At 42.1% G+C, this 26988-nt stretch overlaps 1 protein-coding gene across 3 annotated transcripts in view; it reads left to right on the top strand.

Annotated features, from left to right (window-relative positions):
• KIAA1217 (KIAA1217 ortholog) overlaps positions 1-26988 on the top strand; it is an 829478-nt gene that overhangs the window by 373222 nt on the left and 429268 nt on the right. Inside the window, exon 1 of one of the 3 annotated variants that reach the window (XM_044927455.2) lies at positions 19562-19934. The exons of the other annotated variants lie outside the window; for them this stretch is intronic. The gene's annotated coding sequence lies outside the window, so the exon portion shown is untranslated. Of the gene's footprint in view, positions 1-19561; positions 19935-26988 lie in introns of those variants that run through there. 3 annotated transcript variants of the gene reach the window in all.

The following is a 26988-nucleotide window of genomic DNA, read 5'->3' as shown; positions in this document are numbered from 1 at the left end:
CTTCTGCTGTCTCCTATGAGGTCACATTAAAGTCAGACTGGGGCTTTGAAAGGCTGGCAGCTTTCCTGCTTTCCCAGCAAGATGGAGCGGGTAACACCTTCGAATCAAAAACCGGTCCCTCCCAACCTTTCAGCAATCCTGCTCTCTCTTTCTCCCTGCACCCTCCTCTTTCCCTTATCTTCAGCTTCTCCCTGTCTGCTTTCTCTTTTTCACCATCATTAAACATGGGCAAGTCTTTTTTATCTTTGCCAGGCCCTCCCTTCCGTAACCCCACGGCCACCTCCAACCACAGCCCTGTTCACTGTCTCTGTGTCAGCCAGAACTCTCTGCTGCTGCTGCTGCTAAGTCGCTTCAGTCATGGCCGACTCTGTGCGACCCCATAGACAGCAGCCCACCAGGCTCCCCCGTCCCTGGGATTCTCCAGGCAAGAACACTGGAGTGGGTTGCCATTGCCTTCTCCGAGAACTCTCTAGAGCCTTGCTTTTACTTACTGTAACCACTTCATCCCTTCTCTCTTCTTTGGTTTTTTTCTTTTATGAGTTTTAGAAAATTAAAAAAAATTTTTTGTTTATTTTTGGCTGCACTGGGTCTTCACTGCTGTGTGCGGGCTGTCTCTAGTTGCAGGGAGCAGGGGCTTCTCTCGTTGCCGAGCACAGGCTCTAGGGCGCTCAGGTTTCAGTAGCTGCAGTGTGCAGGCTCTAGAGCTCAGTCTCAGTAGCTGTGATGCACAGGCTTAGTTGCTCTGAGGCATGTGGGATCTCCCAAGACCAGGGATCAAACACGTGTCCCCTGCATTGGCAGGTGGATTCTTAGCCACTAGATCATGAGGAAAGTCCCTCTGTCTTACTTCTTAACTCTCTCCAATCCTGTTGTGACCTTACTACCTCTGCAAAAGTCTTTACGATACTCATGATCATCAGGTTAAACATAGCTTTACCATAAAACTCAGCAATCACACACCCATGAAAAATATAAACTTATACTCGGGCCAAACCTGCTTGCAGATGTTTACAACGGCTCTATTCATAATCAACAAAAACTGAAAACTGCCAGCATTTCCTTCAGCCTATGAATGGATAGACAATTTGCAATATGTGTATCTGCAAGATGGAATACTACTCAGCATTGTAAAGGAACAAGCTGCTGAGTCATGTAATAACATAAATGATTCTTAAATATGTGTTGCTATATAGCAAGGCCAGGCTCAAAGGCACATAATGTGTGATTCCATGTAATTTTTTTTTCTTTAATATTATTTATTTATTGTTGACTGTACTGGGTCTCAGTTGCAGCACATGGGATTTTTGATCTTCATTGTGTCATGCAGGATCTTTAGTTGCAGCATATAAACTCTTAGGTTCTACACATGGGATCTAGTTCCCTGACCAGGGATTGAACCCAGGCCCCTTTCATTGGGAGCATGGAGTATTAGCCACTGGACCACCAGAGAAGTAATTCCCCCTGTGACATTTTCAAAAAGACAAAACTTTAAGAATGGAAAACAAATCAGTGGTTTTCAGGAGTGGCTGAGAAAGGTTGAACTGCAAAGGGACAGCGTATAGAAATTTGAGGGCGAAGGAAAACTCTGCTGTCTGGTGATTCTAGTGGTGAATATTTGATTCTCTGCGTTTGTCAAAACCCAGAGAACCCTACAGCACAGAGTAGATTCTACTGTATATTGTTTAAAATATCAGCTGGGTTATTAAGGGGGACCACCCCAAATGGAATTCAAGCTAACAAGTGAAAAAACAAATAATACTATGACCACTGTGGCCCCATAGGGATTACTACACCTTGGCAGAGTGCATTCAACACCTTGGCAGATGCTCTGCCCTTCGCCGTCTGGGTGCCGCATCCTCCTGCAGTACTGTCCCCCCTGCTGGATCGGCTTCTCCTTCTGAGCCTCCTTTGCAAGCTTCTTGTCATCTCCTCATGTGGCTGTTTCTTGAGCCTCAGGATGAGGCCACTCTTTTCTCACCCTACAGTTTCTTCCTGAACAGCTTCATCCACCCCCATGGTCTCAATCACCAAATATGCCCATGAATTTCTCACACTGGGATCTCTCTTCTGAGCTCCAGATTGACATATACTATTAATACTACCTACTAGATATATCTGCTTTGGACTAAACTATCCCAGACTCTGCTTGGCACCTAAGCTTTCCCACAACTCACACCTGCTTCTCCTCCCAGGTCCCCAGTTCATTCAAGACTAAGAACTCGGTTTTCCTCCTTCATGTCCCCATCTGTCTCTTCCTTCTGCCTCAGTTCTGATCCCTATGTCTCATTCTCTCTTTCTTTCTAAATTAATTTTTACTGGAGTATAGTTGCTATTGGAGAAGGGAATGGCCACCCACTCCAGCAGTCTTGCCTGGAGAATTCCACGGACGGAAGAACCTGATGGGCCACAGTTAATGGGATCGCAAAGAGTCGGACATGACTGAGCGACTAACACACGCATCGTTGCTTTACGATGTTGTGTTAATTTCTGCTGTACGGCAAAATGAATCAGTTATACGTGTACATATATCCTTCGCTTTTGGATTTTCCTTCCCATTAGGTCAGCACAAAACACTGAGTAGAGTTCCCTGAGATATACGGTAGTTTCGCATTTGTTTTCTATTTTATGTATAGTATCCATAGTGTTGGAGAAGGGAATGGCTACCCACGCCAGTATTCTTGCCTGGAAACCCCATGAACAGAGGAGCCTGGCAGGCTATAGTACATGGGATCAGAAAGAGTCAGACTCAACTAAGAAACTAACACTTTACTTTTTAAAAAATTTTTACCCATAGTATATATGTGTCAATCCCAATCTCCCAATTCCTTCCCCTTGCCAAAACACCCAGTCTCGTCAGATCATTCTCTCTTGAATCCATGTGTTTTCCGTTTCCACTGGTGGCCATGGCACCAAACTGGTCCCACCCCCACCCCCACCCCCCAATCTGTTGTCTCACTGCCACCCCCTGATTTGGACACCCAGCAGCATCTTCTTCAAACCTTCTCCACTTTGTAGTTGTGATCTTTTAAAAACACAATAAATTGTTAGATTCCTCGGCTTCAAACCCGCCTGCGGTTTCCCATTGCTTTTATAATAAAGCCCGAATTCCTCAACCCATCCTCCGGGCACTGTACGGCCGGGCCCCTAGTGAACTTTGGCCTTTCTCCCCCGAGGCGCTGCCCCGCAAATCCCTGCCTCCAGTCACGCCAGCCAGCCTTCTTCCCACAGATATGTCATACTCTTTCCCGAGTCGGGCCCTTTGCGTGTACTCTGCCTCTCCACCTGCACTCAGCTTAAGTGTCTCTTCTGGGGAAGCCTCCCATCACCCCGGAGACTCGCTTGGCTTCCCTCATTACGTGCTTTCACGGTTTCTCTCCGAGCATTTATCTTAAATATCAACCCCCATTCTCTAAAAGACAGGAAAGAAATGGGTTTGGCTTGTAGGTGTCCCTAGATCTAAGGGTCATGTGGAAGTCACTGCAGCTACCCAACAGATATCTGTTGAAAGGAAATAAAAATTAAGTTAGTGAGTTTAGTAATGTATAGCTCAGTGCACTCTGTACAGGAAGAGGCGAGCCGCCCAACACCGTGCAATTCATATTTCCACCATTCTAATCCAGGCCCTTATGACCTGGATTTGCAAATCCGTGCCTGCAAAGAAAAGTTGAGAATGTCATGTGCTCTTAATTTGGTCATTGTGTGTGGGAGTGATTGGGGAAAACTAAAACACTACTGGGCTTCCCTGGTGGCTCAGACTGTAAAGAATCCACCTGCAATGCAGGAGACCGGGGTTCAATTCCTGGGTCAAGAAGATCTCCTGGAGAAGGGGATGAGCTACCTACCCCAGTATTCTTGCTTGGAGAATTCCATGGACAGAGCAGTCTGGCGGATTGCAAAGAGTCAGACACGACTGAGCGACTAACACACACACCCCAGAACTTTATTTCGGGCTTCCCTGATGGCTCAGTGGTAAAGAATCCACCTGCCAATGCAAGAACTGCGGGTTTGATCCCTGGGCAGGAAAGATCCCCTGTGGAGAGGAAATGGCAACCCACTCCAGTATTCTTGCCTGGAGAATCCCAGGGACAGAGGAGTCTGGACACGAGTTAGTGACTGAACAACAACAACAAAACATGCCCATGTGATAGGCAGAGCATAGTGTCATAAGGGCCTGGATTAGAATGGTGGAAATATGAATGGAGAGAAAAACAATATAGGATTTGATAACTCATTGTGTTTGGAAGTGAGAATGGAAAACATAGAATCAGAAATTAGGCTCTGGTGATTTTTTTTTTTTTAATAATAAGACATTAAGAAAAGAAAACAAAGTTTCAGGGGAAGTTAATGATGTCAGGTCACTAAATTGTCCTGGGGTTGATGAGGGTTACAAAGAAGAATTCCAAGTGGCCTAAAAAACAGAAGTCAGATTTCAAAGACAGTCTGCATACCTTCTCCAAATCAGGACCATCTGCAGGGAAGGCTGGAGTGACATCGTTGTTTATGCAGGCCATTTTCTCCGCAGGTGGTCCCCTTTTCTTTGGTGGGGGGAGGGGCCGGGGGTAGAGGGGCCGAGGATTCTGGGAGGCCAGAGGGCATTCTGTACATAGCCACGGCCAGGGCAGCTTTGAGATGTGCCTGCGTTCTCTTCCAGGGAGACTGCCTGGGACTGGAAGCCGCAGTCCCCATAATGCAGGGCATCCTACCCTCGCTTCCTCTTGCCTTCCACCAGCCTTTGGAGAGGTGACCTAGAGGAGAGGCCAGTGAACTCCAGATGATAATGCAGCAACCTGTTAGCCTGTGGGCTGGGGACCTGGTACACCATGGTTTTCCAAGGCAAAGGCAGAGGATTAGCTCTCACCATGGCACATGGGATTCTGTGGAAATAGGGGAGCACAGGGGGCTCTTGGAGGGGTGGGACTGGAGAAGAGAGTGCAGAGATCTGGCTCAGTGTAGGGGGTGAAACCTCACCCAAGTGTGGGAGGATGGAATTGTTTTGCCTAAGGGTAATGGGGAGGATACAGGAGGTTTTAGGCTACACAGCCCAGAGCAAAGGCGACTCCCTGGTGGCTCAGAAGGTAAAGAATCTGCTTACAATGCGGGAGACCTGAATTTGATCCCTGGGTCGGGAAGACCCCCTAGAAAAGAGGATGGCAACCCACTCCAGTATTCTGGCCTGGAGAATCCCAGGGACAGAGGAACCTGGTGGGCTATAGTCCATGTGGCCGAAAAGAGTTGGACATGACTGAGCGACTAACATTTTTACACTTTAGGGCCCAGAGAAAGGAGATGTCTGAAATACGGAACTGAGGCTTGCAAAATCCCAATAGGGAGGCAGCCAGAACCACTCAGTCAAGGCTCTGAAGGGCTTGCTTTTGGCTGGGGAGTGGAGAAGGTTTTGCCCAGCCCTGTCCACAAAGACCTGAGGTCCAAGTTAAGGGCTCACACACTCCAGTGAAGCAAAATCCATGCCAGTCACCTCCTGGCAGCTCTGGTACCAGCAGGATTTCTCTGAGCTCTGTAGGGAGATGGGAAATAGGTTTAAGTTGGGCTCCATAGTGTCACTCTGTGTTAAGATTTCAGACTATTTGACTTCGTAGTTTTCATCTGTTTGAGATTGAGAATGTGTGTGTGTGTGAGAGAGAGACAGACAGATAAGGTCACTGAGAGAGAGAGGACACTTCCATTTGAATTTGCCAGTGTCTGTCTTGGCAGGGGTTCAAGACTACACCCAAGACTACACCCATTTTATTTATTTAATTTAAAAAATATATATTTATTTTTTTTATTAGGATGCACCAGGTTTTAGTTGTGGCACGTGAGATCTTTAGTTGTGGCATGTGGGATCTAGTTCCCTGACCAGGGATTGAACCCGGGCCTCCTGCACTGGGAGTACGGAGTCTCAGCCACTGGACCAGGGAAGTCCTTACATCTACTTCAGTCCAGCCACACATGGTTGAAAAAAACAACAGCAAGAAAAGCTTTAAAGCTCCCTCTCTGATCCCGCTCGTGAATCCTACTTTTGTATGGGCAAATCATTTTCCAGCTCTTAGAAGGAAGAAAGGAAGGCCCTTTTATTATTTGCTACAGAGGTCGTCAAGTCTCCTAGTTCTACCCTGGGTAGGTTATTACCCCCTGCAACACTGCCAAGCTTTCCCTGCCTGAAAAGAAAGCCTTGATTTGATTTACTTGTGTTTTGTTTGTCTGCCAATAATATCCTACCTGATAGGAGGGAGTTGGTAGCTATTCATGCATCATTAGGACAATCCTCCTCTTTAGTTGGCCTCCTGTTCTCTTTGGCTCTCCCTCTAGCAATCCCTCTGCAAGATCCATATGTCTTATTCCAGTGGTCTTCAGATCTTTGAGGGTTTTTTCATCACTCCTCTAGGAAAGAAGGGTGTGAGGCAGCTGTTAGGAGAGTTATGTTGGTAACAAGCCCCACTCGTTACTCTACTTGGCCAGCAACTTCTGAGGACGCCAGGATGCACAGCTGTTTCACGGACTAAGAATAAAAGGTGTCTTTGCAGATGGCAGCCTTGTGGGTGGGTGTTCTCGAGTTCTCCAGAGAGAACTCTCTGTAATGCCTGACATCTAGGAAGCAGCAGTAGTACATTCAGAATCTGGAGAGATTTATCCTCCCCCAAATAACTGCATATTCCATACTTTGGGCCCAAACATTATTAAAAAAAATGACAACAAAATAAACATAACTAAAAGTTATCAGATTACACCATACTCTGTCTCAAGTCTATCTACCGATTCTCAGCTTCTGCTGTAACCAGGGTGCATTTTCACTGTTACATAAGACTAGCACTTAATACGTAAAGTGAATGTGGCTTTTAGCAAGACTGTCATTTAGTTTGTGTCCTGGCCCAGTTTAGAGAGTTGCCTTAAAGGCAAGAAATACCATTAACTCTTCACTTTCCAAACGATTCTGAAAGGATATCAATTCCTATAATGAAGGATGTATTTCTAGTAGGATGCAATTTGCATTATAAATCATCTAAATTATCCCAGATATTTTGCTGCTCCATTTTCTTCCTTTTAGTTTTAGGAAAATGGTTTTGTTGACATTTTTCTTATAAAATAGGTTAGGGAAAAAAGATCAAGCCTGTTATTAACTGCTCTAAGAAAATACATACAAAGAATGTATCCAGGGGGCCTAAGCAGGATGTTCAGTAATAGGAACTTCTCGGTCATTTTGCTAGAAAAGGTAGCCCAATTAACAAGCATTTTTTTTAAGTCTTTATGATTTTTCTTTTTCTTAAAAAAAAACAGCTCCACATATGACTATTGTTCAAAAGAACTAAAACGACAAACGGCAGTTTGCTCACTCAAATCACAATAACGGTCAAGGTCAAAATAGAGTCACAGCTTGGGGAAAGCAGCACCCCTGTGTTAACAGCAGATATTCCTGCAGGAACCCAGCAGATAAGACATCTCAGAAGGAGATGCTAGCAGAGGACACACAGTATTGGCACGAGATCCATGGTTTTTTTCTCAAATGGGTGTTAATGGAGCTTTGTAATATGCCTATTAATTATTCATGAAATCCCCTAACAAGTTTAAATACTATTTTTAAAAAAGTTTCATTAAAACTAGTTTTTAAGTTTTTAATAGTTAATGGCCACCGCCCAGGGCATCCATTCTTATGGAAATGGTGACGGCACTGGAGAATGCTAAATCCAGGATTCGGATGTGATTTGAAAACGTTTGCAATTTTCATTGATTCCTGTTTTGGTTGCATAATATTGTTGCTACGCCTGGGAGCTGATTTTCAGTTAAATTGAAAGGCTAGAGTCATCAAGGTTTTCTGAAACAGTTCGGTGATCCAAATATCCCGATGTACGTACTAGATTGAATCATATGAAATTGCTACCATTAGGTCATTTTACCTATAAGAATGACAGTTGCGTAGTGTTCAGCCTAACATTTTTCACTTGGAAATCTGTCATAATGTGCTTTTTTCCTTCCAGTTTTACTGAGATATAATTGATGCACAGTTCTGTAAGTTTAAGGTGTACAGCGTAATGATTTGACTTAGATACATCATGAGATGGTTATCATAATAAGTTTAGTGAACATGCATCAATAAAGAAAAGAAAAAGAAAAAACAATTTTCCTTGTGATGAGAACTCTTAGGATTTACTGCCTTAGCAATTTTCATATATAATATACAGCAATGTTAATTATATTAATCATGTTATAAATTATAACCCTGATACTTATTTATAACTGGAAATTTGTACCTATTGATCATCTTCATTAAATTCCCCCTTCCCCCACCTATGGTAACCACAAATCTGATCTCAAATATAGCAAAGAGAAACAGACTCACAGATATAGAGAACAAACCAGTACTTACCAGAAGGAAGAGGAATGGGAGAGGGGCAAGATAGATGAAGGAAATTAAGAGTTCCATACAAACTACCAGTTATAAAATAAATAAGTTACAGGGATACAGCACAATGAACATAGTCAATATTTTATAACTTTGTATGATGTGTAATCTATAAAACTATCAATTCACTATGTTGAACATCTGAGACTAATATAGTAGGTCAACTATAACTCAAATTAAAAAGTAAAAATTAATTTATTAATTAAGAGAGGACACACAAACATCTTCCATTTCTCCAGTCTCCATCCTACAACACAGATTTAGTGGATGGTACTCCAGTGGCCATTTTGTTCCATGAGGTTACTCAGAGTCTGAAAACCAGATCTTGGATTCTAAATTATAAAGATAAAGGAGAACTGGATCCCAGAGTATGTATCTCTCATCTCTCATAGACATGAAATGCCTATGAGTTGACTTCTTTTACATGACAGAATAAAACCCCTGTGTGTTTCCTCTTAAATTACAAGGACAGGGAAATCTCACTTACCTTCAACTGAATAATAAGCCAGAAATGAAGTTCTCATTGAATATTCCAGCTTGTCGTGCCTTTCTGTTATTAAAATTCTGTACCAGACGAACAACAGAATACCTCTCAATGTGCTCTGACCAGTTTACATGTTTTTCTGCCTAAATACACAGGATAGAACCAAATCCTCATACAAAGTCCCCATCAACCATTTCATCACCTGTATAAATATATACAGTATATCTTGAAATGTTTTGCCACACCAAATCTCCTAGCAGTCAAATCTCTTTCCTTTTAAAAGGCTCTTGTTCTCATACAAGGGATGAAGAATATTACTTAGTGTTCCAAAGGGGCAGGATAGTTCTGGCAAGTTGCTGGATGTGATATCATTGATAAGTTATTTTCTCTTGGTCATGAAACTAATAAAGTGAAAGAGGAAAAACATAAATGAAAAATTAGTGGTTTAATCGCATTTCTGTATGACATGGTAGGTGATGCAATGGAGTTGCCTCCACAAAGGCAGGTCTGGGGGCGCATCAAGGAGGGGGTTCAAAGCCCCCAGCAGGCATCTCATGTCAGAGCAGGATAGAGGGGGGAGGAGAAAGACGCTGTTGGAATTAGCAGCCGGGAAGGTTCGGGAAGCCTAGAGGTGTCAGATCTGACCCCCGGTCCTACAGCAGGCGATTTTAATTTATTCGCTAGTTGTGAGGAGCTGTGTAACCATAGGGATCGTCTATAACAGAAGGAAATCATACATCTTTAGAAAAATACTGAACTTGATTGAGGCAGGGACAGAAATTATAAAATTACCTCGGTGCCAAAATTATTTAGGTGGCAAAAATCAGATAAAGCCCTCTAATAATCATGTTATTACCTACAATTCAATGACTGAAGGGTTCTTAAGCTTAAAAAGACATTGTAGGTTGGAGTGTAAATAAGAAGTGAAAGAAAAGAAAAAAAAATGTGGTGCTTCAAGTTTTAAACGATGTTAACACAATGCATCTTAGAATTTACTGCCCAGAAAGCCTAGCTTAAATCCACTGTGAAAGAGTTGAACAAATATTAAGAGAAAAGAACCCTTTAAGCAACTAAAGGTTAAAAAAGTGTGAAGTTAGAAATCATGTTTTTTTAAACTAAATTAATTGCTTTTTTATGGAAAGATAAAATTAATGGGCAAAGAGAATGCAATAGACAGAATATATTTGAACTTACAAAAAAAAGTTATTGCCATTTACTAAATTTTCCTGGATAAGTCAACTCAAATCGCCAAGATCTAAATATATCCCCTAGGTTAAAAAGTAGATAGAAATCTAGGTAACATCTACCAATGAATGATGGGGGAGATTTGAAAAAGGAAAGAGCTCACAACACTGGCTATAGCTTTATTTTTCACTATATTCATCATTCTTTTCCTTAAACATCAGAGAAATGGCTTTGTTGTATAGCAGAAAGTAACACAATATTATAAAGCAATTATACTCCAATTAAAAAATATAGTAAACGGAATAAAGAAAAAGAGATCAGAGAAACAGAATCAGCACTATGAATAAAACAAAATAAATGCACAAATGTCTCTATGGATGTTTAAATTATGTAATGTCACAAATGGAAAGAAAGGTACCAACTCTTTTGTCTGCCTTCCCAGTTGCCTTTTTAATTTTTCATTGTGACAGTTGCTTTGCGTAGCTAGTTGAGTTCATTAACTTTTCAGTTGAACTGCAGTCTTTATTTTAAAACACACTTGAGTTCACTGGGTATATTACTGAGCAGTATTTACATTGATCCACAGCTTTCTGGTCTCTGGATTCCCATTTTCTGTCAATAATTCTCTATGTGCTGAGGAAACCAGCCAAAAAGCAAATAGATGGAAATTGGGTGATGGAGTGGAAAGTAAGCTAAGGGAGATCTGAAATGAATGGAACTCCAAATGGATGTTCAGGGGTAGATGAAGAATGTTGAAAAGGAGAGGGGAGAAGGCTTAAAAGTTAAAGGATGAATGGAATGCTTGTTCCAGGAATAAAAAGAAAATGATAATAGATCAAGCTATGATAAGAGAGTTTAGAGCAATAGAAGGTTTGCTTTAAGAATGATTTGGAATTGGGGGTAATTGAAATAAAAAGTCCATTTGATTGTAAATGACAATTCATGTGTTTTTTTCAGTCATCATTTTTTCCATGCCCATCAAGTACATTTGACTGTGGTTGAGAACAGAACTTTTGGATAGTCTTACAGACTTGAGTTTATACTAGAGAATTGTGGTTTATTATTTTCCTTATGGTAAATCAATTAATCTGTCTTCATATGAAGATGGACTAGTTGTGGATTTGTATCCATTATAGGAAAGTCAACCATCAGCGCAGATTTTCAGAGTTCTCCTTTCTTCACGTGTAAAGTAGGATAATTTGTGATTTTATTCATTGCCCTTAGGGAGCAAAAGAAAAAAAAAAAAAAAAAACAGGGAGATTCATTTTCCAAAAGAGTTAGTGTTCATTATTAATGATTACTATGATTGGGCAATAAAAACATGCAAATTTAAGTTTGGCATCCCTTGAACAGTGAAACGAAAGTATGTAATTATGTGGCTGGAGAAGAAAAATACATATAGATTGGGGCATATTTATGTAAAGTCCTGACCAATAGCTTTTTTCCTGTCTTCCTGTGGCTCCAACTAAAGCAAACAGATTATAAACCTTTGTTGAAAAAGTATTATGAGAAATCATTCAAAATAAATGTGAAATGTTACCTACCAAATGGCAAAATGGCATAGGTTTTAAGTGCCTATTACACCAGTAATGTTTATGCATTTTAAATTTGAATTTTAAATTATTGGGGGACAAATAGGTTAGAACAATGCAATGTTTAGTTTCCTCAAAGTGCATATTAAAAGTCAGGTAATTTGTTAGCTAACCACCAAAACATTTTTTCAAAATTTTTTTATACATATTTTTAATACTTTTATCTTTATGCTTCATTTTAAATATTCAGATTTTTGTAGCTACAATGGGCATTGTATTAACATTTTTAGTGACACATTAATGTATGCCAAGAATGATTGTATTGTGGTTTGTTTATACCCGTAGTTATTTTTGATGTTAGCTATTTGGTGCAAGATGCAGTTCTTACATGTTATGGGAACATAAACTTTATTGCTGTCTCATTACCATGCAGAGGCCAAATATGAGCAAAAGAATAGCATCCTATATTAATCTTCCAAATATTGGTTATGGGTAACTCACGTGATTGTATTATAGTTTAATTAATGGAATAAGAAGAGAATAAATAGCTTCAGTGCTGCCTGATAAATGTAATTCTTTCATGCCAAGATGTGTACAGTGGAAAACAATGAAGGCGTGCTGATGGAGTAGCTTTTTGTCTAGTTCAGTAATGCAATCTTCTCTGCTGTGCCCTTTTAAAAAAAAATCTCCATCCTAAGGCAATATTTTGTAGTGTCATTTTAGGTATTCATTTTGGGGGAAAATACTTGCTTCCTCAACTTTAAAGAATTAGATCTCACTGAAGTAGGGAAACAAAGCATCTAAAATAGCTTAAATTGTTTTTTGATTTGGAAGTGCAACAAGTCATCACGCTGTACATGGGTGAGGTGATGTTAGTTTCAATGACTGTGCCTGACTTTTTTCTCTTCTGCACATGTTACCCAAAGGTGGGGGTCCAGCTGCTCACTGCTCAAAAAGCCAATAAAGAGGTCAGATTGGTGAAAAGGAAAGTTTGCTACATTTTGGATGCTGGCAACTGGTGTAGAAGGGGCAGGGGAGGAAAAACAACTGTCCAAAAGCCGACTGCCTCCCACAATCAGTGGGGAACAGATTTTATAGTCAGAGAGAGGGGGCTACATGCAAAAACAGCACAGTCAGCTCTGACAGTCATCCTGAATTGGTCTTCAGTGGTCTGCCTAGTGTCATCCTGGTTGTTTTAGGTACAGTTAATCTTCAGTTCCACAGTCAGTTCCATTTCTTTGAGGCCAGTTCTTGGAATTGTGGCAGCTTATGTCATGAGTACATTCTACTCATCATGTAGTTAACTTCATCCACCTGGTGGGGGTTTCAGTATCTACAAACCAGCTCACGGGATATGACTCAGAATATTATTCATAGCCCTTGAGAAGGAGCTAACGGTCCTTGACTATGCTTAATTGGTGGTGGTGGTTTAGTTGCTAAGTCATGTCCAATTCTTGTGACCCCATGGACTCTAGCCTGCCAGGTTCCTCTGTCTGTGGGATTTCCCAGGCAAGAATACTGGAGTGGGTTGCCCTATCCTTCTCCAGGAGATCTTCCCGACCCAAGGAGCAAACCCAAGTCTCCTGCGTTGCAGGCGTATTCTTTACTGACTGAGCCACCAGAGAAGCCCATCCTTAATGAGTACCTTTTTATTATCTGGTCTCCTTTGACTGTTTTCCTTTGTTTCCACGTGTTGTCATGTCTCCGATTAAACTTATCATTTGGCTAACAGTTTTCTACAGACAAAAAGCAGGCTGAGGATGTGGGAGGCAAGGACCATAGGGGCCCTGCTCTGTTTCACAAACACTGGTCTTTTGCTGATGGTCCTGCAGAAATTTCCCCTAGGCAGAACAAAGTTGAAGGGGTACATTTGCAGAGAAAAAAAATTTAGACAAGGGACATGATAGTTCTGAGGGTTTCTCTGGGGTCAATTGTGGACATTTCCCTGTAACTTTAAGATTTTCTGACAATAAATGCATTGGAAGGAAGCAAGGTATTACTGTGTATGCAGAGTGGTAGGTACCTCTTCTCTGAGTGGTAGGATGTGGCTGAAGGTAAAACAAACTATATATCTTTCCCTTCCTGCCACACCAGTGTGCTCACCTGTGAGTCTTTGTTACCTCACGTGTCTGTAGCTGTTTGGTTCAGTTGGCCAGGAACAAACAGTGATGAGGGCAAGATGGTTGACTCCTGTGTAGTGATCCCCTCATTTTGTTCCTTAGGCCGCAATCGATTAGTGACCCCACAAAATACACGTTCTCCCAGAACCTCAGAATGTGACCTTGCTTGGAAATAGGTCATCCCAGTGAGACTATAGACAGGTATGCTTCCAGGTTCCCCAGAGGGAATCAGCAGTCTACCAATCAGGAAGAAAATGCATCTTCACAATTAAGGGGCTTCCTTGGTAGCTCAGCTGGTAAAGAATCCGCCTGCAATGCAGGAGACCTTGGTTTGATTCCTGGGTTGGGAAGATCCCCTGGAAAAGGGATAGGCTACCCACTCCAGTTTTCTGGCCTGGAGAATTCCATGGACTGTATAGTCCATGAGGTCACAAAGAGTTGGACATGATTGAGTGACTTTCACTCACAATTAAAGGGACATGTCCACATCCATCCCTACCAAACAGCAACTCATGTTCTCTGCCTTAGAAACAGCACTAGGGTCTTCCCTGGTGGTCCAGTGGTTAAGAATCCACCTTCCAATGCAGGAGATGTGGGTTCAATCCCTGGTCAGGGAACTAAGATCTCACATGCTGCAGGACAACTAAGCTTTCATGCCACAACAAAGCCCAAACAAAGCCCTTTCTTCTTTCTAAAGAAAGAAAGAAATGGCACGTCCAGAACACGGACTCTCAATGTAATCACTAAATTCAACCACCTCGACAGTGCAAAGTCTGATAAAATACTGAGAAAGCCTTTTCAGAAGCCAGGCTTTTCCTCCAAGTGTGTCCTTCATGAGGGATGTGCACGACTGAAGATAATGGAATCCACTCTTTTAAAAGGGATTTTGCTCATAAAATCGTTAGAGGGCCAGAGGATCAGGACCAAAGCTGGGCCTCAAAAAATGGTTCCTGCAACTTAGAGGGGTAATATGGTGTGGGAGGTGAGAGGGAGGTTCAAGAGGGAGGGGACACATGTATACCTATGGCTGATTTATGTTGATATATGGCAGAAACCAGCACAGTGTGGTAAAGCAATTATCCTCCAATTAAAAATAAGTAAAATTTTAAAACTGGCTTCTGAAACAAGCCCCTGTAGCAGACCTGGCCTCCTTCAGTCACAACGAGAAGATGAGGACCCCAGAACTGCGATCCCAGTCAGTAACTCCTGGATTGTGGCCCTGGGGGGAAGTTTCCAGACTGCTATAGGCTGTCACCACACCTAGAGCTCTAGGAATACCTGGTCCTGGCTCCCTCTAGAGTGGAAGAAACTGACCTCAGAACTGTTGGTGGGACCGGCTATGTGATCTGTATGGCTACGTGCAAAATGAAAATGCAGGCCCCTGGTTCAGAATTATCAAGAATCAAGACAGCGACCAAGTTAGACCAAGGATGGGACCATCTGGACGTGGGTCTGTGTGACAGCTCCGGTCACAGTGCTGGCCCCAACTGTCTCCATATTGGCCTGCTGATCACACCTGCAGAGCAGATGCATCCTGGACGGTTGCTCGTCCCCTTACATCAGGACCAAATCCATGTCTGTGAGAGCGTGGAAGCCCACAGAACCTTGCCTGCAAGAGCATCTGAGCAGAGTGTCCTTTCCAGTAATGTGGGCTTTTCTCTGAAGGAACAGCCTAGAAGGAGCTGGGAAAGATTCTGAGAGCCCTCTGCTTATCTGACCAAATGTGCGAACTCCGGAAGCAAAGATGCCTTTTGCAGAGCAATGTCTTCTCCCTGTGTTATTTTGAGACCTGCCCTGCTCTGTTGTAGCGTTTTACTCACAACACCTGACACACAGCTGACAGAATGACACACGTGTCTTCTCTGTGGGAGGCACACGTTGGGCCCTGGGAGGTGCCAGGGTGACGAAGGAAGATGAGGGTCCCTCTCACTCCCAAGTGGGTGGCAATGAAGAGTTAACACCTGAACAACCAAATGAGATGATTTTGTCAGGTATTTCTGGGGGCAGAGTTACCATATTCCAAAATACACCTCAAAGCCATTCTCTTCCCTTGAAAACTGTCACAGGTACCATTTTATCCTAGCCAACACCATCTCTCAGCTGATCTCACTTTCACTCTTACCTCCCTCCAGTCCCTCCACCACAGCAGGGTTAGGGAAATCCTTTTCAAAACATAAATCAATTGTAGACATTCCCCTGCTTCAATCCTCCCCGTAGTTTTTGGCCTGCCCTTGGAAAAAGTCCAAACCTCCTTATCATCCCTACAAGACCACACACCGTCTGATCATTGCCGGTCTCTAACTCACCCCCACTTAGCCACTATGCTGCCCTGGTGTCTTTTTTGGGGGACAGGCCAAGTTCCTTCTGACCTCTGTCTTTGAATTTACAGCTCTTATAGTTCCCTGGACACCACAATCCTTCTCAGCTTCTGGCATTCAGCTAACACATCACCTTCTCAGAAAGGTTATCTTGGGACCACCCTACCTAGGACAGAATCCCCACCCACCTCACCATTACTCTACAGCCTGTACTTCTCCCTAAACACATCACAACCTTAAATTATCCTGTTTATATGTTTCTGGGTTTCCCCTTCCTCTCCATGAAGCCGGAAACTCTGCCTCTCTGATTCAGTCCTTCACCCCAAGCTCAGCACAGTGTCTGGCACATAGTTACAGCTCCAGAAATATTTGTTACTGGGCTGACTTACTGACAGATGGATGAGGGAAAAAATAGCTACATTCACAGGGTCTACAAAGGTGGATCAGTGTTCCTTATTTAGGGAGAAGGCACTATACCTAAAACCTGAGCAAGAGGACTTCCCTGGTGGCCCAGTGGCCAAGACTCCACACTCCCAACGCAGGGCACCTGGGCTCAATCCCTGGTCAGAGGACTAGATCCCACATGCTGCAACTAAGAGCTGGACAGCCAAGTAAATATAAAAACAAAACAAAACCCAAGCAAAATTTGGGATCACTACGGGGTTTTGGAAAAGTGAAGCAGAGTTCAGAGTGACAGACAATAATCAAATCATGCAAGTCAGCTGTTCTGGAAAAAATGCAGACTGGCTTCAGGGTGAAAAAGCCAGGCTGACAACTGTCCAGTAGCACGGATGACCTCACACTTGTTTACGGCTTGTGTTGAGGTTATTCTCTTCCTGAGGTTATTCTCTTCACAGGGTGAGCATTCTCACAGTGAAATCGCTTGCTCCCTGGGAAGAGAGGCCCTGTCCTTCTCTGGTGACTCCTGGTGGCCTCAGTAGCACCAGAATGGCTCCCTGCTTCTTATCCAAGCTCCCCAAACACATGGGTACTAAGTGCTGAAACAGCTCAGCTACTGTCCTTGAGGATTTTCCTCTCAGGTTGATTTCCCAGCTTCCTGCCCAGCCCCAGATCAGGGCAGACAACTCTCTGGATTCCTTGGGGCTGAGGAGGTTCCCGGATGCAGGTTCCCATTTTAACACTGGTAAAGTCCATACTGGGACAACTGAGTCACCCTTCCACCAGGCCACAAGAAAGAAGGTATTCAACATCCTTATTTTCCCCAAGGTCTTAGTCCTGACAGCTTGCTCCAGCCACTTCCTATTGCACATCCTGACTTGTGATTAATCTTCATTATCCCCCACCCCCAACTTACGGCTTCATGGTGCTTCTCAAAGCCCTGCTTCTCTGGCTTCCGTCCTTGATGATGTCCGGATTCTGCCTCTGACTCTGTCATCCTACACCCCCGTATATGGTCTAATCAATTTTTTCCCCCAGAAGTTCAGGGTTCCACCTCTACCGCAGACCCCTGAGAAACCCTCCTGCCACATCTACTCTGGGAGGAGTGGGCGAACATTTAAGGACACTCCTTAATTACAACTATAATGATACCTCTAACTACGCAACTCAGGGGAAAAAAAAAAGCCTAAGTATTCATAGTAATCTAGTGCAGGGGTCCCCAACCTCTGGGATTAATGCCTGATGATCTGAGCTGGAGCTGATGTAATAATAAAAGAAATAAAGTGCACAATAAATGTAATGGTCTTGAATCATCCTGAAACCATCTCCCCACTCTCAGTGGAAAAATCGTCTTCCACAAGACCGGTCACTGGTGCCCAAAAGGTTGGGGACCCTGATCTAGAGACCCTTTATCATAAGGAAGACGGATCTGCAAGTTTTTCCTGTAAAGGGCAAGACATTAATCTTTTAGGCTTTGTGGACTGCATGGTCTCTGTCGTAACTACTGAGCTCTGCCACAGTAGTAGGGAAGCAGCCATAGACTGTATGTGAACAAATGTTCCAATAAAACTTTATTTACAAACACTGGCAGAGGGCCTGATTCAGCCCCTGAGCCCTAGTTTGTGGATCCCTTATATAGAATATGCTTCCAGATAATTTTAAAAATTTCTTTCTTAAGTCCACAAAAGCTTTCTTTGTCCCAACACACAGATAGCCCATAGCTTTACATACAACTTACACACCTCCTTCTGTCTTCCCAGCTTCACCTCCTTTAATCATTCATTCTGTCACTCAGCCAGTCTTGTGGAAACATTTGCCTCCATAAAATAAGTTCTTCCACAAACACATTGACACAGAAAGATCATGTGGAACTTATTTTTAGAGAACATTTAGCACCAGTTTGTAACATAAAAGCTGGATGTGGAGTTCGAGTGAATAATTAGGATAATCGAGATTAATACCTAGTTGATGCTTTGTCAAAGGAACTGCTAGATTAATAGGGTAAAACTCCTCTGATGGCCACTAGTGACCTCACTGTCACCCGCAAATAGCGGTTTTAGAGGGCAGTTTTGAGATATTTTCTGTTTCTGGTTTTGTTTTCCAAACTAAAGAGTATTAATCTGTGGGGTGAATGGGCAGGGCTCTGTAATGATGAATGGCTTACTAGACCGCTTCATTCATCAAATGTGCAATTTAATATTCCTGAACCAACCAGGTATCTTCAGAACTTATTCTGAGATGTGCTATCCTTAGAAGTATACTTTCTTTTTTTAACTGAAATATAGTTGAATTACAATGTATTAATTACTGTTGCACAGCAAAGTGACTCAGTTATATATATATATATATATATACACACACATTTGTTTTCATTATAGTTTATCACATTATAGTTTATAGTATTCCGTATAGTTTAACTATATTGAATATAGTTCCTTATGTTATAAGAAGTACACCTTCAAATGAAGAAGGGTGGAAGGGGAAAGGAAGCATTGGTAACATTTTAAATTAATTTCAGGAATGTGATCACAAAGTACACAGGCTTGGAAACTGTTTATCTCAGATAAGAAATCAGGAGGTGAGGAACTTGCCCTAAAACGGGTGGTTAAGACTCAGAACTCCCAATGCAGGGGGCCTGGGTTCGATCCCTGGTTAAGGAACTAGATCCCACATGCTGCAACTAAGACCCAGAGCAGCCAAATAAATTATTTTAAAAAGAAAGAAAGAAATCAGGAGGTGAAGATGAAGGGACAGGAGGGGAAAAAAGGGTGGGGTGGGGGGAAGAAGCTTGTGTTCCAATGGAACATCCAGCAGAATGTCTTCATGTGCATTTACCTGTCCTGGAGGTCAGATGTGGTTGAAACAGGGACTGTGGCAAGTGGGGCACTAGCATTCTCTTGACCCTCTTCCTCCGAGTCCTCTCGGTTGGGGGGGAGGGGGGAGGGTTATTGCAGAATCAGAGAGTTTTCTGCAGAGCAGCAGCAGCAGCCCATGTGGGCTCATTGCTGAGCAGATACTGCTGAGTCTAGAAAACAGAGAGCCTTAACAAGTAAATTCCACACCCCCTCGAATTTGTGCCTCGGTAGGGAAGCCTCAGCAGGAAATCCTCCATATGTTTTCCTTTACTACAAGGAGCTTCAGAGAATGAGTTCATTTCTCTTCAAACGTCCTTGTGTTGCTGTAAAACTGCACTGGCTGGATGATGAGAAATGCTACCAGGAACACAAGAGGACGCCCACCGACGGAGATAGGAGAGCAGTTACTCTTCTGAATTAGATATTAGTTTGGGAGAAGTTTTATTTCTCCTTTGCTGCTTACATTCTGGACATCGTGGCCTTTTTTCATTTCATTTTATTTTGTAAGGACAGTCTTTTGCTTTTGACTGCTTCCTAGTAGAGCTTGGATACGGGGAGAAATAAATATCAAAAGAAGATTTCTCAAAGATTTGTCCTGTGGAGGAATGGAGTTTACCCTGAGGACCAAAGGATTATAGCTCAGGTTAGTCTTTGCTCTTAAACAAAATAAGACATTTGAAATTCTGGATTATTTTTAAAATATCACAGGCAAGTAAGTACTTTGTCTTTATTGTTTTCTTCTCTTCCTTTTTAATCGCCTAATAAGCATCTTCTTTGCATATTGTAATCTCAATGAAGTGAACAGTTGGATTCTAAATATAAGTAAAATGATTTGCTAGCTCATAAATTACTTACAATATGAGATATGAAATGTTCTGCTCTTAACACTGTTTAGGAGGTAGCAGGTAATATTTATAGCAATGTTTTTGTTTTTATGCCAAGAATCACTTAATTTCACTAGTGTCTCAAGTGAGTATCTTTTGCCTCATTTCTTCTAGTAATATACACTCTGTTTTAGATTGAAAAAGAAGCCAGTAAGAAATGTCCTCTGAAAAGAGCATGGTTGCCCTGACAGGCAAATCAACTTTTGTGGACTTCTCTAGAATATTTAGGGAGAGTTGCTGTAGGTCCTGTAAATCTCCAGGGTGAAAATCGTCACAGCTCTGACTCTTGTGAGCCTTCTTTTGAAAATATGATGAAATCATGTAGCAAATGTGGGAAAAAAAGTCTTAATAGCAAAAGGGCATTGAAACATTAAAATATTTCAGCGGATATTATCTTTTCTTGACTACACTATTAAACTGAGCTCCAGCTGCGTATGTGTTGTTGCCTCCTCCGGATTCCAGGAGTCAAGAGCTGTCAAGCTGATCTAGCAGGATCAGGTTGTCATTGGAGAGGAAACTAGATGTGGTCAAGATGTCCTGTTTCCCTCCCGATTCCTAATCCCCTTCACCTCCCCACCCCTGCCCTCCCCTCCTGGTGTGGTAGCTACCATCAGTTTACGGGGGGATGGCTACCTCCCCAGCAATTGTACACAAAGAGCCGGCTGCTTTCAAAGTCAGGCCATGTCTGGTTGATCTTTGGACAAGAATGAGCAATCAGAATGAGCTGGGCTTTCTCTGCACCCTAGTTCCCCCACTGCCACCCCTAAAGCCATCATCCAGGCCACAGTTCTCTGTACACCAGCTGGTCTGAAATGATGTTTTCAAAAGAAAGATAAAGGTGAAAGCCCCTTCCACAGATGGAGGGTGTTGCGTTCCTTCCTCCCTCCAACTCTCCCTAGTCTGTAGAGACAGTCTGCCTTGTCCTCTAAGAAGCATGATTCCAGTTCATCACTGGTTTCCAAAGCCAAGTGCTCCCGGCACTGGCCTCGTTACTGAGTAGCCTGTCAGTTAAAGATCATTATCTGCCAAGCCATCTGTTATTTTCCCTTAGGAGAAGATGTTATTTCAGTTCCATAGGTAGCTTTTAAATTTTTCCCTACATGTTGTGTAGCAGCTAAATGTAGTCCAAGGGTTAAGTCCTGTTGAGAGCAACAGGAATCTGTGGCCCACTTTTGAGAGTGTTAGTGGTAATGGTGTAATCTTGGATGGCCCAAAGCGTGGGGTGAGCTGGGACCTGAGAAAAATGCAGCCACGTGAGAGTCTGGTCTTTGCTCTCCTGGAAAACTGTTACTTTTATAGGAATTACTTGCTTCCTGATTTAGTTGTGCCTAAAGATTTGTGCTTCTTTTATGGGGCATACTGCTGCTGCTAAGTCGCTTCAGTCGTGTCCAACTCTGTGCGACCCCACAGATGGCAGCCCACCAGCCTCCCCCGTCCCTGGGATTCCCCAGGCAAGAACACTGGAGTGGCTTGCCATTTCCTTCTCCAATGCGTGAAAGTGAAGTCGCTCAGTCGTGTCTGACTCTTCGCGACCCCATGGACTGCAGCTTACCAGGCTTGCAGTGTTGCCCTAATTGCCCTGGTTATGGAGGCTGGCTACCCATCAGTGAGGGCAGTTTGGGGGCTTGACCCTTACAAAAGAGAGCCATAAAGAATATGTGCTTTCCTACTTGTCACACTCCTCCTTCACCAGTTAAGAAAAAGATTTTGCCTTATTTAAGTGTGCTGTTATCTACCTGCTAAGTGAGAGTGGACCTCTATAATTTCTCTCCCTCAATAACGGAAATCACATGTGTCGTCGTTATTGCTTTAGTCACTGAGTCATGTCCGACTCTTGGTGACCCCATAGACTGTAGCCCACCAGGCTCCTCTCTCCGTCTACAGGATTTCCCAGGAAAGAATACTGGAGTGGGTTGACATTTCCTCCTCCAAGGGATCTTCCCCACCCAGAGATGGAACCTGCGTCTCCTGCATTGGCAGGCAGATTCTTTACCGCTGAGCCACAAGGGAAGCCTGGAAATTACATTGCTGCGTTTCAGAAGCCATCAGGTCATCAGGCCATCTCTGCAAGCTTGGAGATTTTCCTTTGTAGAAAGAAAGCTTCCTTTGCCTTGGGCTGCTCTTGTATAAACTCATGGTTGGACAAATCTGAAGTGCCGTGTCCTGTGGTACTAGCAGGTGACGATGATGATAACACCTAACACGTATTGAGCGCCTTCTTTTGCCAGGTGTGATACTAAATATTCTATGACACATAGGACATTGAATTTTCCCTGCCTTACCAGTAATGCATGTACTGCAGAGAGCCTCCTTCACAATGGAGGAGAAACAAAAAAGTTCAGCAGAGGAGGTTCATTGGAGGAGGAACAGTGGTTCAGTGGAGGAGGAACAAAAAAGATTCAAGAAGGGTTCCTATCAACTAGTATCCTGTGTTCTTTTTCTTTGTTGTCTTTGTTTCTTTCATTCACCTAATGACCAAGGTTACAGATTGTCCAGGCTCCTTTCTGTATGACTTTATTTGTGGATAACATTTCTGAGAGAGCATAGGCAGTGGCCTGGGTTGGAGTGGGGGAGAAATTGGGACTTCAGCAGTGAGCATTAGGACTTGTATTGGAAATGGATTTCATTTCTCTGTGCTCTGCCTTAGACTGTCTGTAAAGTGTGACTTCACCTCACACCATGCTTTTCTGTCCTTCACTATCTGCAGGGTTATGGGGATAATTAAACTGTTGGCTAAAAGCATCAAATTCCTGGGGAGAAAATAGCACATTCATGAGCAAGTGTGTTTAACTGTTCGTGTCGGGCTGGATTTTCACTGAAAGCAAATCAGACGCTTAGAACAGTCTTTCAAACTAGCAGAAGGTAGAGAGTATGGAGGAGAAGGCTCAGATTTTTTTTTTTCAATCATAAAGCATAGATTTTCAGCAAATTTGCTATTGATGCCTACTGTTATAAAAATTTTATTAACATATAACAAATTGGAAGAAGCTGGTTTATAGGTGATGATTCAGGACAAATGACATATGAAATAATCAAGAATAAATGAGTGAAGAAATAATGCATTTAAAAATTAGGAAATGGAAGTCTATGGGGACTTAATAACACTATTTTTTTTCTTTTTGTATTGTTTCTGGGTCATGGACATTTTAAGCTAATTTGCTGCCTTGATTACATCTTTGATGTAATCGATTGTTTATTGACTACCACTTAGGGCATTGCTTTCTGGGATAATCCATGACTACATTTGGGAACAAATGTATTTCTATAAGGTGAGTATGTATATTTGATAAGGAGAGAGAAGAATTGAATTCAGAAATACTATCTGTTCACAACTTGAGAATCGCTGAAATTTGAAACTAGGGTAGATTTTGAATCATCTTATCCAACTCCTTTACAGTATGTATGAGGAAACTGAAATAAAAAAATGATTTACAGGTCACTAATTAGCTAACAGTTAGAACTGGACATGGAACAACAGACTGGTTCCAAATAGGAAAAGGAGTACGTCAAGACTGTATATTGTCACCCTGCTTATTTAACTTCTATGCAGAGTACATCATGAGAAATGCTGGGCTGGAAGAAGCACAAGCTGGAATCAAGACTGCCAGGAAAAATATCAATAACCTCAGATATGCAGATGACACCACCCTTATGGCAGAAAGTGAAGAGGAACTAAAAAGCCTCTTGATGAAAGTGAAAGAGGAGAGTGAAAAAGTTGGCTTAAAGCTCAACATTCAGAAAACGAAGATCATGGCATCTGGTCCCATCACTTCATGGGAAATAGATGGGGAAACAGTGGAAACAGTGTCAGACTTTATTTTTCTGGGCTCCAAAATCGTTGAAGATGGTGATTGCAGCCATGAAATTAAAAGACGCTTACTCCTTGGAAGGAAAGTTATGACCAACGTAGATAGCATATTCAAAAGCAGAGACATTACTTTGTCAACAAAGGTCCATCTAGTCAAGGCTATGGTTTTTCCAGTGGTCATGTATGGATGTGAGAGTTGGACTGTGAAGAAAGCTGAGCGCCGAAGAATTGATGGGTTTGAACTGTGGTGTTGGAGAAGACTCTTGAGAGTCCCTTGGACTGCAAGGAGATCCAACCAGCCCATTCTAAAGGAGATCAGTCCTGGGTATTCTCTGGAAGGACTGATGCTAAAGCTGAAACTCCAATACTTTGGCCATCTCATGTGAAGAGTTGACTCATTGGAAAAGACGCTGATGCTGGGAGGGATCAGGAGCAGGAGGAAAAGGGGACAACAGAGGATGAAATGGCTGGATGGCATCACCGACTCGATGGACGTGAGTCTGAGTGAACTCCGGGAGTTGGCGATGGACAGGGAGGCCTGGCGTGCTGCGATTCATCGGGTTGCCAAGAGTCGGACACGACTGAGCAACTGAACTGAACTGAACTGAATTGAATTAGCTACAGAACTAGGATGAGAATTCTGGCTTTCAAACCCAATGGCTTTTTTGTTTACTTTTCAGTTCTATGTTTTTAATATATAATTTTTTTCAACTATTAAAAAATAAAGATATACCCCCATGGTCATGCCAATTGCATTACTCTTTTGCCTTTTAAATATCTTAATATGGAATATCTCAAATACACAAAAATAATATCTTGATTATCTGCATACCCACCACCAAGATTATATGTTATTTTGCTGTACTTAGTTCAGATAATGTATAAAATATAATGAAAGTGAAAGTGAAAATTGCTCAGTCATGTCCAACTCTTTGTGACCCCATACAGTAGGTCAGAGTACTGGAGTGGGTAGCTTTTGCCTTCTTCAGAGCATCTTCCCAACCCAGAGATAGAACCCAGGTCTCCTGCATTGCAGGCAAATTCTTTACCACCTGAGCCACAAGGGAAGCCCAAAATAAAATGAAGCACATTGTAAATATGCTCCCTCAACATTTCCCCTATTTTCCCTCCCAAGAGACTAATTATCCTTAAATTGCTACATATGATTCCTATGTACTATACTTTAGTATTTCTATGTATTTGTGTGTTAGTATATGTGTGTGGAGGGTGGGCTTTCAGTTCCAGACATGAATGTATATATATATATGCTGCTGCTGCTAAGTCGCTTCAGTCGTGTCCGACTCTGTGCGACCCCAGAGATGGCAGCCCACCAGGCTCCCCCGTCCCTGGGATTCTCCAGGCAAGAACACTGGAGTGGCTTGCCATTTCTTTCTCCAATGCATGAAAGTGAAAAGTGAAAGTGAAGTCACTCAGGTTGTCTACTTGAAAGTTACACAGTCGTGTCCGACTCCTAGCGACCCCATGGACTGCAGTCCACCAGGCTCCTCTGTCCATGGGATTTTCCAGGCAAGAGAACTGGAGTGGGGTGCCATTGCCTTCTCCGATTCTTCTTCTTCTTCTTCTCATATATATATATGAGGTCATACCTAATATCTATTTGTGGTTATACTGTTATTTTGTGTTCAGATTTTAAAATATATAAAGCATTGTCTTTTATACTTATATATTCTTTATTTTTATTCAAAGTTGTTCTGGAGATATATCCATGTTGATATATAGGTATCTAGTTGATTTTGTTATAGCTGCAGGATACTATCACATTACATAAATAATCCAAAGTTGATTTATCTACTTTCTTATCGAGGCATATTTGCACTCTCTTGGAAGTTTTGATATCTTAACAGTACAGCTATGGTCTTTATGCATATCTTCTTCCACTTCAGCTAGAATTTCTCAAATCAGAGTTCAACCTAGAAGCTGAATTGTCAGGTCATAGGGAGACACATCTTCCCTAGAGACTGTGAAACTCTTCTCCAAACTCTGCTGATTTATTTGACCACCAACAGTGTTGAGCAGTAGTTCTGAATTCTGGCCACAGAAAGAATCACCTAGGCAGTATTTTAAAATCACCGATGCCTAAGTTCCACTTCAGACCCATTAAATCAGAGTCTCTGGGAATGAGAGACAAGACTGATATTTTTTTCCAAGTTCTCTCAGTGATTCTAATGTATAACTGGGGTTAAGAACTACTGACTTAGCATTTCTGTTTCCCTGTGTCTTTTCCAACACTGGGTATTATCAGACATTTTGTTTTGTTAATCTCTTGAGTGCAAGGACTTTCTAATTACTGGTGAAGCTGAGTATGTTTATATAATGTTATTGAGCATTTTAGTGCCTTCCATTGAGAACTATGTGTGGTATATTTTATCTATTTTTTCTCTTTAATTATCTTTTATTATTGATTTGTAGGCACTTTCTTTACTTTCTGGACAGTAATTGTGAGAGGGGACATATAACTGGCAAATAGCTGCCTTGGTCAATAACTTGTCTTTTCACTTATTTGTGTTATTATCATATGTAGTAGTTTAAAAATTTAAGTATGGTTAAATCTGTCAATATTTTCCTTTATGGGTTGTATGATGAGAAATCTTAAATATTTTCCTACATGATTTTGTAAAGCTATTTTTCTATCTTCAAAAAGTTTTATGGTTATATTTTTTCCCAATGAGGTCTTGAATCTGTCTAGAATTTATATTTCTGTATGATGTGATGTATGATCAAATTTTACCTTTATTTTTGGTTTTCCTTGGTATAACTTATCTTTCCTCACTGGTTGCTCTTAAAATCTCTATTGACCTTGTAGTTTTGTTGTTTCACTACAGTACATCTCATAAATTTATCTTTTCTTTATCTTGATTTCTTCCTAACTCATAGGAATCATACATTTTGTCAATTCTGGGACATATGCAGGCATATATCTTGGAATCTTGATGCTTCAGTAATTCTGTTCACTGTCTGAAATTCATATTAGACATGTTGAATTT

The sequence above is a fragment of the Bubalus bubalis genome, chromosome 14 (genome assembly GCF_019923935.1).
Source record: "Bubalus bubalis isolate 160015118507 breed Murrah chromosome 14, NDDB_SH_1, whole genome shotgun sequence".
NCBI classification, from domain to species: domain Eukaryota; kingdom Metazoa; phylum Chordata; class Mammalia; order Artiodactyla; family Bovidae; genus Bubalus; species Bubalus bubalis.
The sequence above is the reverse complement of the archived record's forward strand: the minus strand, read 5'-3'. Positions and strand labels throughout refer to the sequence as shown.